Below are 13,987 nucleotides of genomic sequence, written 5' to 3'. Positions count from 1 at the left end.
CATACATTCATCCCAGTACAAAGATCTGGGCCTAAATCCATCGTTTTTTTGCACTCCACACGACCCTGGGTTAGACACTGGCTATATGCAAATCAGCTCTGACCCTGTGCCTCATGGGAACAGTCCAGTCCGAACTACCAAGCCATGTCTTTCCCAGACCGGAATCAAGCACCCAAGGACCGGTTTCTGGCTATCAGCCTTCATCAGCCTGGATAGCTTGACTCCAGTGGTGTGGAGAGCATGGGACTCACGTCTGAGCATACCCAGCCCACTCGGGCTGAAAATTGCAAAAAACACAGTTGATGGACAGAATGTAGAACAATGTCATACATTCATCCCAGTACAAAGATCTGGGCCTAAATCCATCGTTTTTTTGCACTCCGCCCCACCCTGGGTTAGACACTGGCTATATGCAAATCAGCTCTGACCCTGTGCCTCATGGGAACAGTCCAGTCCGAACTACCAAGCCATGTCTTTACCAGACCGGAATCAAGCATCCAAGGACCGGTTTCTGGCTATCAGCCTTCATCAGCCTGGATAGCTTGACTCCAGTGGTGTGGAGAGCATGGGACTCACGTCTGAGCATACCCAGCCCACTCGGGGGTGAAAATTGCAAAAAACACAGATGATGGACAGAATGTAGAACAGTGTCATACATTCATCCCAGTACAAAGATCTGGGCCTAAATCCATCGTTTTTTGCTCTCCACACCACCCTCGGTTAGACACTGGCTATATGCAAATCAGCTCTGCCCCTGTGCCTCTTGGGAACAGTCCAGTCCGAACTACCAAGCCATGTCTTTCCCAGACCGGAATCAAGCATCCAAGGACCGGTTTCTGGATATCAGCCTTCATCAGCCTGGATAGCTTGACTCCAGTGGTGTGGAGAGCATGGGACTCATGTCTGAGCATACCCAGCCCACTCGGGGTGAAAATTGCAAAAAACACAGTTGATGGACAGAATGTAGAACAATGTCATACATTCACCCCAGTACAAGGATCTGGGCCTAAATCCATCATTTTTTTGCACTCCACACCACCCTGGGTTAGACACTGGCTATATGCAAATCAGCTCTGACCCTGTGCCTCATGGGAACATTCCAGTCCGAACTACCAAGCCATGTCTTTCCCAGACCGGAATCAAGCATCCAAGGACCGGTTTCTGGCTATCAGCCTTCATCAGCCTGGATAGCTTTACTCCCGTGGTGTGGAGAGCATGGGACTCATGTCTGAGCATACCCAGCCCACTCGGGGTGAAAATTGCAAAAAACTCAGTTGATGGACAGAATGTAGAACAATGTCATACATTCATCCCAGTACAAAGATCTGGGCCTAAATCCATCGTTTTTTTGCACTCCACACCACTCTGGGTTAGACACTGGCTATATGCAAATCAGCTCTGACCCTGTGCCTCATGGGTCCAGTCCGAACTACCAAGCTATGTCTTTCCCAGACCGGAATCAAGCATCCAAGGACCGGTTTCTGGCTATCAGCCTTCATCAGCCTGGATAGCTTGACTCCAGTGGTGTGGAGAGCATGGGACTCACGTCTGAGCATACCCAGCCCACTCGGGGTGAAAATTGCAAAAAACACAGTTGATGGACAGAATGTAGAACAATGTCATACATTCATCCCAGTACAATGATCTGGGCCTAAATCCATCATTTTTTCGCACTCCACACCACCCTGGGTTAGACACTGGCTATATGCAAATCAGCTCTGACCCTGTGCCTCATGGGAACAGTCCAGTCCGAACTACCAAGCCATGTCTTTCCCAGACCGGAATCAAGCATCCAAGGACAGGTTTCTGGCTATCAGCCTTCTTCAGCCTGGATAGCTTGACTCCAGTGGTGTGGAGAGCATGGGACTCACGTCTGAGCATACCCTCCCACTCGAGTTGAAAATTGCAAAAAACACAGTTGATGGACAGAATGTAGAACAATGTCATACATTCATCCCAGTACAAAGGTCTGGGCCTAAATCCATCTTTTTTTTGCACTCCACACCACCCTGGGTTAGACACTGGCTATATGCAAATCAGCTCTGACCCTGTGCCTCATGGGAACATTCCAGTCCGAACTACCAAGCCACGTCTTTCCCAGACCGGAATCAAGCATCCAAGGACCGGTTTCTGGCTGGCTATCAGCCTTCATCAGCCTGGATAGCTTTACTCCCGTGGTGTGGAGAGCATGGGACTCATGTCTGAGCATACCCAGCCCACTCGGGGTGAAAATTGCAAAAAACACAGTTGATGGACAGAATGTAGAACAATGTCATACATTCATCCCAGTACAAAGATCTGGGCCTAAATCCATCGTTTTTTTGCACTCCACACCACTCTGGGTTAGACACTGGCTATATGCAAATCAGCTCTGACCCTGTGCCTCATGGGTCCAGTCCGAACTACCAAGCCATGTCTTTCCCGGACCGGAATCAAGCATCCAAGGACCGGTTTCTGGCTATCAGCCTTCATCAGCCTGGATAGCTTGACTCCAGTGGTGTGGAGAGCATGGGACTCACGTCTGAGCATACCCAGCCCACTCGGGGTGAAAATTGCAAAAAACACAGTTGATGGACAGAATGTAGAACAATGTCATACATTCATCCCAGTACAAAGATCTGGGCCTAAATCCATCATTTTTTCGCACTCCACACCACCCTGGGTTAGACACTGGCTATATGCAAATCAGCTCTGACCCTGTGCCTCATGGGAACAGTCCAGTCCGAACTACCAAGCCATGTCTTTACCAGACCGGAATCAAGCATCCAAGGACCGGTTTCTGGCTATCAGCCTTCATCAGCCTGGATAGCTTGACTCCAGTGGTGTGGAGAGCATGGGACTCACGTCTGAGCATACCCAGCCCACTCGGGGGTGAAAATTGCAAAAAACACAGATGATGGACAGAATGTAGAACAGTGTCATACATTCATCCCAGTACAAAGATCTGGGCCTAAATCCATCGTTTTTTTGCTCTCCACACCACCCTGGGTTAGACACTGGCTATATGCAAATCAGCTCTGACCCTGTGCCTCATGGGAACAGTCCAGTCCGAACTACCAAGCCATGTCTTTCCCAGACCGGAATCAAGCATCCAAGGACCGGTTTCTGGCTGTCAGCCTTCATCAGCCTGGATAGCTTGACTCCAGTGGTGTGGAGAGCATGGGACTCACGTCTGAGCATACCCAGCCCACTCGGGGTGAAAATTGCAAAAATCACAGTTGATGGACAGAATGTCGAACAATGTCATACATTCATCCCAGTACAAAGATCTGTGCCTAAATCCATCGTTTTGTTGCACTCCACACCACCCTGGGTTAGACACTGGCTATATGCAAATCAGCTCTGACCCTGTGCCTCGTGGGAACAGTACAGTCCGAACTACCAAGCCATGTCTTTCCCAGACCGGAATCAAGCATCCAAGGACCGGTTTCTGGCTATCAGCCTTCATCAGCCTGGATAGCTTGACTCCAGTGGTGTGCAGAGCATGAGACTCACGTCTGAGCATACCCAGCCCACTCGGGGTGAAAATTGCAAAAAACACAGTTGATGGACAGAATGTAGAACAATGTCATACATTCATTCCAGTACAAAGATCTGGGCCTAAATCCATCGTGACAGGGTATGCTCAGATGTGAGTCCCTTGCTCACTTTGCCACTGGATTCAAGCAAGCCGGGCTGAAGACGGCTGGAATGCCAGAAACCGGTCCTCGGAAGCTTGTTTCCGGTCCAGGGAAGACATGGCTTGGCAGTTCGGGCTGGACTGTACCCATGAGGCACAGGGTCAGACTGATTTGCGTATAGCCATGTCTGAACTGGGGTGGCAGAGTGGGCTAAAGAACGGTGATGGATTAAACCCAGATCTTTTGACTGGGTGTGAGTGTTTGATTGATACAGATGCTCCGTTCGTCACCACCCCCTTTTGTACCGCTTTTGGCCGCCTTAAGTGTGGCAGGGTATGTTCCCATGAGGCACAGGGTCAGACTGATTTGCATATAGCCATGTCTGAACTGGGGTGGCAGAGTGGGCTAAAGAACGGTGATGGATTAAACCCAGATCTTTTGACTGGGTGTGAGTGTTTGATTGATACAGATGCTCCGTCCAACACCACCCCCTTTTGTGCCGCATTTTCCTTTGTCTGTCCCTGCTTAATCATAGTTATATCTACTGGCACTGAAGAAAAAAAATAAAAAAATCTTGAGAGACAGAAGATGTCTTCACAAGCCCTTCCACACAGAAACTGAAAAAGGACTGATCAAAGAGCCTCATAGTAATAAAAAGAGGAATGACCGAACCTCAGCAGTGGGTATCTTGGCATGGGCAATTGACCAACAAACCTCTCAAACTATTCAGCTGAAGGAGACCCGATAATCCCCACTGTACAATTAGATGGCATGATTTCTATTTGAAGTGATTTTAGTTTATTTACGTCTCGACATTCTTAACATTCAATCATGCGCCCATCTAACCACACCCGGAACTCTAATCTCGTGCATTACGGACCCAACTCCTGGTACTTTAATGACCCTAACAAAATTACCAGTAATGCAAAAAAGAACTTCAAGCACAGCACTCTAAAACAACACCCGGAAACACTCATTGTAGATAACTATCACTGAGCGACTAACGGCAGCACGAAAACAAACTTCATTTTCTACACTAATCGCCCGGCTCAATGGAAAAAACCTTCTCTCTTCACCTTCAAGTCGCGAAGTCAGTAACAATTCCCTAGGGTGAAAAAATCTCCACTACCATATCCCCGACCTTCAAAGGGGATCTCACCATTTCCATCTACAGAACTGGAACCATTCTCATACAGGCCACTGACCCGCACCTCACCACTCCACCCCCATTCTTGACATTCTCACCCCTCCAGGGTACAATATCATCAGACAAGACAGGCCGATCAAAACTGGGGGGGGGGGGGACTAGCCATCATTCATAGAGATGGAATACAGATTACCAAACTCAAACCTGCAGAATACCTATCGTTTGAATACCGAGGCGTCAAACTCACTACCAAGGGCACACCACCCATCAAATTCCACACCATCTACCATCCTCCTGGAAAGCGTACCCTTTTCCTCGAATAACTAATAGACCTAATAACACGATTCTCCTTGACAGACACTAAAGACGTGTTCTTGGGTGACCTCAATATCCACTGAAACGACCCAGAAAACTGCACTGTCCTGAACCTTTCCAACCTTCTGGAAATATATAACCTCAAGCAACTCTGCAATAAACCGACTCTAGGTGCAACACTAGATGCGATCATAACCAACAACGATCTGATCTCCCTGAGAGAGATGACTCCCATTTACTGGTCCGACCACCACCTCATTCTGTTCAGGATCGACACACTTGCCAGCCTCCAACCTATTTGTGTTGTCAAACCTAAACTCTTGACCAGAAACATCAAAGAAATACCTCTTTCCGAACTTGAAGCCAAGATTCATCCCCTTCTTCAACTCCATCCCTCATCATGGACGGCTGATAACCTTACTTCACACTTTAACTCAAGAATGACAGAGGTTTTAGACCAAGTTGCTCCCCTCAAACTCAAACAACTGTGGAGAACCAAATCAAACCCTGGTTTAACGTAGAGCTGAATGATGAACAGAGTCAACTTAGACAAATGGAAAGGTCTTGGAGACAAAACCCCTCGTCCTGCACCCAGCACATCTTAGATCTGCTCGGCGCTCATACAAAAAACACATCTTCAGGGAAAAGGCATCTTTTTTCCACAGCCAACTAGCTCTTGCGAAAAACAGACCAAGAGAACTCTTCAACATTGTTAAAAGCCAATCTAACTGCACTCCCTCTCAAGAAATTGAAGCCACCAACCAGCGATGTGAAGAAATTGCCACCCTCTTCACTAATAAAGTCTCTAAAATTGATCAATCCTTCTTACAATCTGCTAACCCTCCTTCCCCCTTAACCTGCCCCCCTTCAACCTCCCTTGACCACTCGGAAAGAGCTCTTAACAAGGACAATCAGACCTACCTCAAGCTAAAAAACAATGCGCATTGGTCCGACTTTGAGCTAATGTCGGTAAGTGAGGTCTTCAAGATAATTTCTAATCTAAAACCTTCCTCCCACACTATGGACCCCCTCCCTTCCACAATTATAAAAGAACTCAACCACACTATTTCCCCTTTATGGACAAAAATCATCAACGCCTCTCCCACCTCAGGCTGTGTCCCTGACTCCCTTCAACTAGGACAAATAACACCCATTCTCAAGAAACCTGGGGGTGACCCTAATGATCTTAACGACTTTAGACCTATCTCTAACCTCCCATTCCGTGCAAAAACATTGGAGAAATGTGTTCTCCTCCAACTCAATAAACACACTTATGAGTTCAGCCTCCTCAACCCCTTTCAATCTGGTTTCAGAAAAGTCTGTAGCACGGAAACAGCTATGCTCAACGTCTCCGACGACATTCACAAGGCCCTAGACGAGGTGATGCCTGCCTACTCATCCTTATTGACCTATCTGCTGCATTCGACACAGTAAACCATCCAGCCCTTCTGGCGACCCTGGCAAAACGTTCCGGCATAAATGGCACAGTTCTAAAATGGTTCACCTCCTTCCTTCAACACCGCTCGCAACAAATTAAAATTAACTCCTGTGTCTCAAAGCCAACTAAAGTCACACTTGGGTTCCCGCAAGGCTCGATCCTCTCACCGTCCCTCTTCAATCTCTTCATGAAGCCCCTCACAAGCATATTTAAAAAAGCTGGAGTGAATTACCACCTTTACGTGGATGACACCGAAATGTATTTCAGGATCAAGTCTCCCAGCGAAATCCAACTCCTCAATACTACCCTAACCGAGATCCAAACTTGGTTCTACGTTAACCACTTAAAGCTCAACCCGGACAAAACGGAACTAATCCTATTCTCTCCAAAAAGTAACCATCGCCCAATCCAAGAGTGGCTAAAGAATCTGATTGCCCTAAACTGCCCCCTCGTCCTATCCGACTCAGTTAAGTCTCTAGGCATCACCCTTGACAAGAACTTATCAATGGAGGCCCACATCAAAAACTCTGAAAAAAGTGCTCTTTTCTCTCTGAAAAACCCCAAACAATTGAAACCTTTTCTACAACACGATGACCTCAAGACAGTAGTCCAATCCCTAGTTCTCTCTAAAATTGACTACGGGAAAACCATCTTTACCGGGACTCCAAAAGCTCACCTGCCCCTCTAAAGGCAGTGCTGAACATGTCTGTTCGACTCATATCTGGAGTTAAAAGATTTGAACACATCACTCCAGCTCTCAACTGCCTCAATTGGCTTCCCATGCAAGGGAGATGTATCTATAAACTGGCCTGCATCACACACAAAACCCTTCACTCTCCTGCCCCCAACTACCTAAATAACAAACTGATAAGAGCAGGGCAATACAGAACGCTGAGAAGCTCCTACTCACTCCTTCTTATTCCTTCAAAACTGAAAAAGAAAACCACCCAATACCGATTGTTTCATGGCAACGCTCCCAGGATATGGAATGCTCTCCCTGGAGTCCTCAGATGCAACCCCTCCTTCTCCTGTTTCAAAAGGGACCTGAAACTCCATCTCTTAAACAAATACTTTCATGACCAACATCAACTTACATAGACTTCTAAATCCGAGTTGTCTCCTCTCTCTTTATATCTGGGTGCCAACAAAGCTAGCATAAAACGCCTGCAGCGGGTTCAGAACGCAGCAGCACGTATGCTAGTGGCTCTACCAAGATCCCAGTCGGTGTCGCATGTGCGCTTCCCAAGCTGCATTGGCTGCCCATCGAAGAACGTATTCAGTTCAAGGTGCTGTGCATCTCTTATAAAATCCTGATGCACCAAGCCCACATTGGGTTATCTGGTCTATTGAAGCCCTATATGCCCAGGCGTGCTTTGAGATCCTCCGACCATGGACTTGTCTGTGTCCCTCGAGTCTGGAGAGCGAGGGCTGGGGTCCGTTCATTCAGCCTCTTGGCGGCCAAACTCTGGAACTCTCTCCCAGCGTACATTCGAGACATCCCTAATCTCTTGATGTTTCATAAGACTATAAAATCTTGGCTGTTTCCCACTATCTGCGGTTCAGGCGCTTGTGGTCTCTCTGTTCCTCCTCTGGTTTCTGGTTGCGCTCGGACGGCTCGCCGCTGAGGCAACGATGCACTCTACAAATCCTTCATAAATAAATAAATAAAATAAATTTCTCTCTGAACATTCAAGGATAGTGGGAGACCGGACTATGTCATTCGCACTGGTTTTTCTTTTTCTTTTTCTTGCTCGCTCCCCCTCCGCTGCACTGCATATTTATTTCCCATGCTGTATTTTTTTTCTTTGCTTTGCTTCCTTACTGCCGGCCTACTATGTAATGTAATATCCTTTCTGCTGTTTACTGTGTGTATGTAAAGCGCTCTGATACCTATGGATCAAGCTAGCGCTATATACAACTTTTAAAATAAATAAATAAAAAATAACTCCTACGTCCTTTACATCAGTGTTTGGAAGATGCTCATCTGGAGTGAAGCTATAAATACTTTTCCACAATAGCAACCAAGTGTGAGGCCCTGTACTTGTACTGTCTTTCCCTTAAAAACATTCACGTCTGTGACATCTGGAATCCCAGGTCTTTACAGGTATAAGTGCTTGTTTATGTGAAATGTATTCACTGCTGGAGCCTGGAGGCGGTGGTTCCATCAGCGGCCACCAGATGGCGCTCCTCGCCTGCTGATGAAACCCAATGAGCTGCACGTGGGATGAAAGGGAGAAGGGTTTCCTCTTCTGGGTCAGCGGCGGCAGAGACAGCACCAGCAGTGGCAGTGACATCACTTCCTGCCTTGAGGAAAATTGAATTTTGCCTTGTCATATGTGCCTACGTGTTCCCCATCCTATGTTATATGTGCATGATCGATATGCATATATCCCCCTATGATCGATTAAAGACGCAATTATAGTTGTGTCCAACTCTAGTATGCCAGTTTCCAGTTCTCGTGAAAGCAACGAGTATTAGGCCTATGTTGCCACATTTTATAGTGTGCACGTTAATTCATTGAATTGTCCCCGTTTCTAGGCCTCAAAAAGGGCCTGAACACCAGATTCAAGCTCCAGTCTCCTGAACCCACTCCGAGGAGCGATGCAGCCCCCACCTGTATCCCTGACCCTTCACTTACTTCCTGCCGCGCAGCGCGGTGCCCGGCCTGGCTCGGCCTGCCTGTCTGCCAAGAATATGTTATGCCTCTAGTTATCAGTTCAGCTCTCCGTCTTCACATTCCTAAGCTAGCGAACCGCATAAACAGCTTCAGCTATAGTCTAGTCTTTCTGTCTCCATGCAAGAGAATTACTGTATTAATATTCATGAAGATTCATAGCACACGCAATACATGTAGAATATATGCATGCACCAGCCTTAGTGTCAAGTAGCCTTTTCCCTGATAACTTTTAGATTCTATCAACATGTACTCCAAACACCAGATACCAGATATGCTATAGGTACATGTCGTCCTGACACCGCAGACTTTAGTCTCCTCCTCTAGTGCAGAAGTCATAGCCCCCAGCTCTCCCAGTTACACGTCATTGTCCGTTTGCGCGCACCACTAGGTTAAAGGTTCCAGCTGCTCAGGTAGCCCCCTCCATGTATCCACCCATTTATGACACTTCTGTGACGTTCTCATCCCATGTCTACGTGCACGCCCTGTGCACGCCTTCTTTTCACGCCCATGTGTTCTTATCTTACGCTTGTCACTTGTTACGCCTACTGTATGTAATGTAATTGTGATGTTTTACTATATATACCTTGTACTGTTAATGAGACGTTGCAGCTGCCTTCTATGCCATTCTATTTCAGGCTGTTCCGATCCTGTCCCTTCCCTTGTGCCTGATTAAAGCCTGTTAGACTCAGATTCCCCGGATCCTGCCTCTTATTTATTGAGCTATCTGTTATTATTAATGTATTCAAAAATAGTACCGGTAATTAATTATTTATTTACCACATAAATGGCGCCCGAACAGGGACGAGCCCCTTCCCCACGCGCCGGCGATGTAACGCAGGCCCCCTGACCCTTCTACAGCCGTGACGGAACTCTACCGTGCACGTGCAGATATTTCTGCTTCAAGTCTCCCTCAGGCCCACGGAGGAGACGGAAACTGCGGTCCGGCATCCAGACGAGGCGGTGAGGAATGCGGTTCGTCCCGACCAGAGCCCAAGCCGAGAGAGCAAGGTCCGAGGTATCCGGAGGCCCACCTGTTTCTGAAGTCCGAAGTTCGTAGTCCGACGTCGTAGCAGTCCAGTCCAGTTCGAGGTCTTCAGTTTCTGCTTCCCGGTGAGTACCGTTGCGGGGGAAGTATCTAGACAGGTTCATTAGTTTGTTCCTGGTCCGATGGGTTTGGGTACACAGATCCAGTCCGAAGTATTCACCTAGGTGGATACGGTATGACGTGTCTCTTTACGAGACCGGTATGTTCTGTACTGTTTTAGCAGTGCATCCAGTAATTCTAGTAAGTCCGTTCTCGAGAAATTCAAGTGTTATGTTTTTAGTGTATCAGGTAGTATTCTGTTCGAACTGTTATTAATGTATTGCTATGTCGTGGTATGAGTGATTTGTTTGCCATTTCATTACTGTGATTATTGTGTATTGTGTTCGCAAGTACAACTCAGACATGCCTCTGTTTTCGAAGTTACGTCAGATAAAAACTAGAAAAGGGTTACTCGAAGAAGCAGTTCCTGTCCCTCCTAGGGACAGTCCTGGACACTTTATGTATCACAAGCATGGCTTAGATGCCATATTATATCTAGACTTATGGGTGGATTATACGAAGGATCTTGAAGAGAAATATAGATGGCCTGTATCAGGTACATGGGATGCCGAGTGCATCATGCGAGTAGAAGAAGCATTATGGAAAAAGAAAGCCAGACAGTCCCAGAAAGATGCAATCGAGTTATGGCGCAAAGAATCTCATAGAAGAACCGAAAAAGAATTCAGAAAAACAGAATCAAGTAGGGAATCCTCAGAGAAAGCCCAAGAAAGGGAATTAATCGAAGAAGGTGAACGAGTTAGAGCAGAACAGTCAGACAGACAGAGAAATGCCCTTATTAAAGGTATGTATCCTCTTCTTGCCGAGGGCTTGCCAAAGGCAACCCCGGAAGCACCCTGTAATTTACCGCCACCATTGGTCCCGATTAAGCTACGTCATAAACCGACCGCAGCTGAAATTTTTCTTTCGTCCTACTTGGACGACACAGTCCCAGCATATGCAAATCGTATCCCGCCCGCTCACCCTCAGCATCCTGTAAATAATGTAATTCCTGTTCCTCCAGCCACTGGTCCCGGGGACCAAGTTAATGTGCCAGTACCCCCGGACCAGCCCACATTAAATGTACCCGGTTTGCCAGTCACTTTACCAGCACGTACAGTATTAACTGACGATTCTAGTTCAGGAGCAGCGGGGGGAGGTGCTCCTATCACCCCGCCTCAAGTAAGACGACTGACGCCGCGAGAAGCAGCGTTACAGCGTACGCCAAAAGTGGCTACATATACAGACCTCAAGCGACTTCTTACTGACTGTATATATGATCCAGTTCCAGGCGAAGATCACATGGTATTATATTCAGTACGTTTAAGACGGGTTGCCAACTTTTTGGTCACCCTGCCCGACATGAAGGAACATCTAGACAGAATATATTGTTTTGTCCGTACAGGGGAGAATCCAGGAAGTATTCACGAAGCTATGGCACACAGGAAAGCCGAGATTCAACATATGATTTTACAGTTCTTGATTAACTGTTTAATAAGAGAGCAAGATTATCCTGATAAAGACAAAGACGAGATGAAAGGCCTGACCAGGTGGAGTGACAATATAGCCGAGGGAAAACACAAGACACAAGGTAGTGTAGAAAGTATGTACAAGAAAATTCGTAAGGAAATTATAAGTATACACCAGAAGGAGGAAGCAAAAAGAGGAACCGAGAAAGAGAATGACTCTTCTAGTGAAGAGGTAGACAGCGAGAATCCCTCCAGAATAGCGTATGTAGGTAGAACTAGATTTTCCGACAGACATTCACGCCTAGATTACAAGAAAGTTTTTCCTCCTCCAGTACCAGAACAGTGTTCTCTTGAACAAGTATTCCAGGCCACCGATCAAATTCTGAAATCACGAATAGGTTATAGCGAGCTTAGTACAATGCATGAACAAGAACTAGCCCGATCAGCAGTCCGATGGACTAGTGATTCTACCACGTTTCCAGATGAAATAGTGGCCCAAACGTTTCTGAAACTGCCCCCAGCCGAGCAGCGTCTGGTGGGTACGTATATGATCCAGCACCTCATGACACTGTATGAGGATCAGCATTCTGATCCAGGTCCTTTACATGATGTACTGAACGAGTTACTCCTAAACAGATGGAAAGGTCTAGGTACCGATTTAATTAGTGTCATATTAGAACAGCGCCACAAATACAGAACGTTCCTGAATCCACATTTTGTTCCCGTTCCACCCCCAGAAAGAAAATCATTCTACATAGACAGACAGAATCCGTTACGAGAAGTACATCCAGATAAGGGAGAGGGGGGTGATCTAGAACGAGTATTTGTTTACACCCCTATCACGAAAATAGAACTTCTGGAAATGAAAAAGTTAATACCCTGTCACGATAAAGATCCAGCAGGGTTCCACCGTGAATTAAAGGACATGCTCCGTATGGGAGAATACACGTATCCTGATATCATTAAAATGTTAAAGGTCCTGTTGCCTGCGGGCACATATGAAAAACTCAAAGAAAAAGAATGGGAGGTGGGAGGAGAAAAAGATAGATTGGACCGCATTAGAAACTGAAGATAACACCCGAGTTCCAGGTACCGGTCTTGGGGATAAAGCTAAAGCATTGCCCGAGTTATTAATCCAAGTTTTGCCAAGATTACTAGCCATGAAAAAGGAAGACTGGGATGCCATCTCAGCCTGTAAACAGAAACAAGACGAAGATACTAGTGATTTTTATTCTAGATTTGAGAAATGTTTCATTATTAATAGTGGTCTGAAAACAAGTAGTGAATCGTATCCACATCTTTTTGTTACCAAGCTAGTTGAGAATTCAAGTCCACAAGTTAAAAATCGAGTACTGAAAGTCGAAAGTACCTGGCAAGCTAATACTCCGTCACAAATGCTCCAGATGCTACAGTACCACCAGAACAGAATTAGGGAGGAGCAGGAACATGAAAGGAGACGTATGAAAGACACGAAAATGAAAGTACTAGTTGCACAGTCTGTTCCGCAAGACAGTCAGAAGAGGGGTCCGAGTCAAGCCAGTCATCCTGCAGCTCCCGTTAAAGGGACATGCAATTACTGTAAACAGCCAGGCCATTATATAAACGAATGTGCAGTTCTGAAACACAACATAGCTACTGGTAAGACAAAAGAGAGACCACGTCCGCCTAGACCAGAACAAGTTTCACAGACTTCCCAGCCACCGCAGAATGCACCACAGACAGTTACAGTACGGCAGCCTATAGCTGCAACACAACACGTTACACAGCAGATGTACCAGTACGCACAGTCGGAGTATCCAGATTATCAGCCGTATTCATGAAACAGCCTAGAGAGGGAGGTTGGCTTGCCTCTCATCGAGATTCCTGTAGATCAAGAGGGTCCCTATGTACACAGTAAAGTTTCTGATTGATACAGGGGCAAGTAGGACTACCATCAGTCATGACGAGGTTCCAGGGGCTCCACTCTCAGGCTCTAGAAATGTTTCCCTTGGATTTTCAGGAAAGCCTATTGTTAATGAAATATCGAAACCAGTTACTCTAGAAGTTGGTCCATTATCCCGAACTACAGACTTGTTACTCACGAAATCATGTCCAGAAAACTTACTAGGCATTAAGACCCTGAAAGAATTAGGAGCAGTTATATGCTGTTCCCAGAAGGGGTGCGATTGTTTTTGCGAGATTTTAAAGGTCATTATGTATTACGTGATTTTGATCCAAGATTATTGAATGTACAACAGCAT

Source organism: Lissotriton helveticus, chromosome 3_2 (genome assembly GCF_964261635.1).
Source record: "Lissotriton helveticus chromosome 3_2, aLisHel1.1, whole genome shotgun sequence".
Classification (NCBI taxonomy): domain Eukaryota; kingdom Metazoa; phylum Chordata; class Amphibia; order Caudata; family Salamandridae; genus Lissotriton; species Lissotriton helveticus.
The sequence above is the reverse complement of the archived record's forward strand: the minus strand, read 5'-3'. Positions refer to the sequence as shown.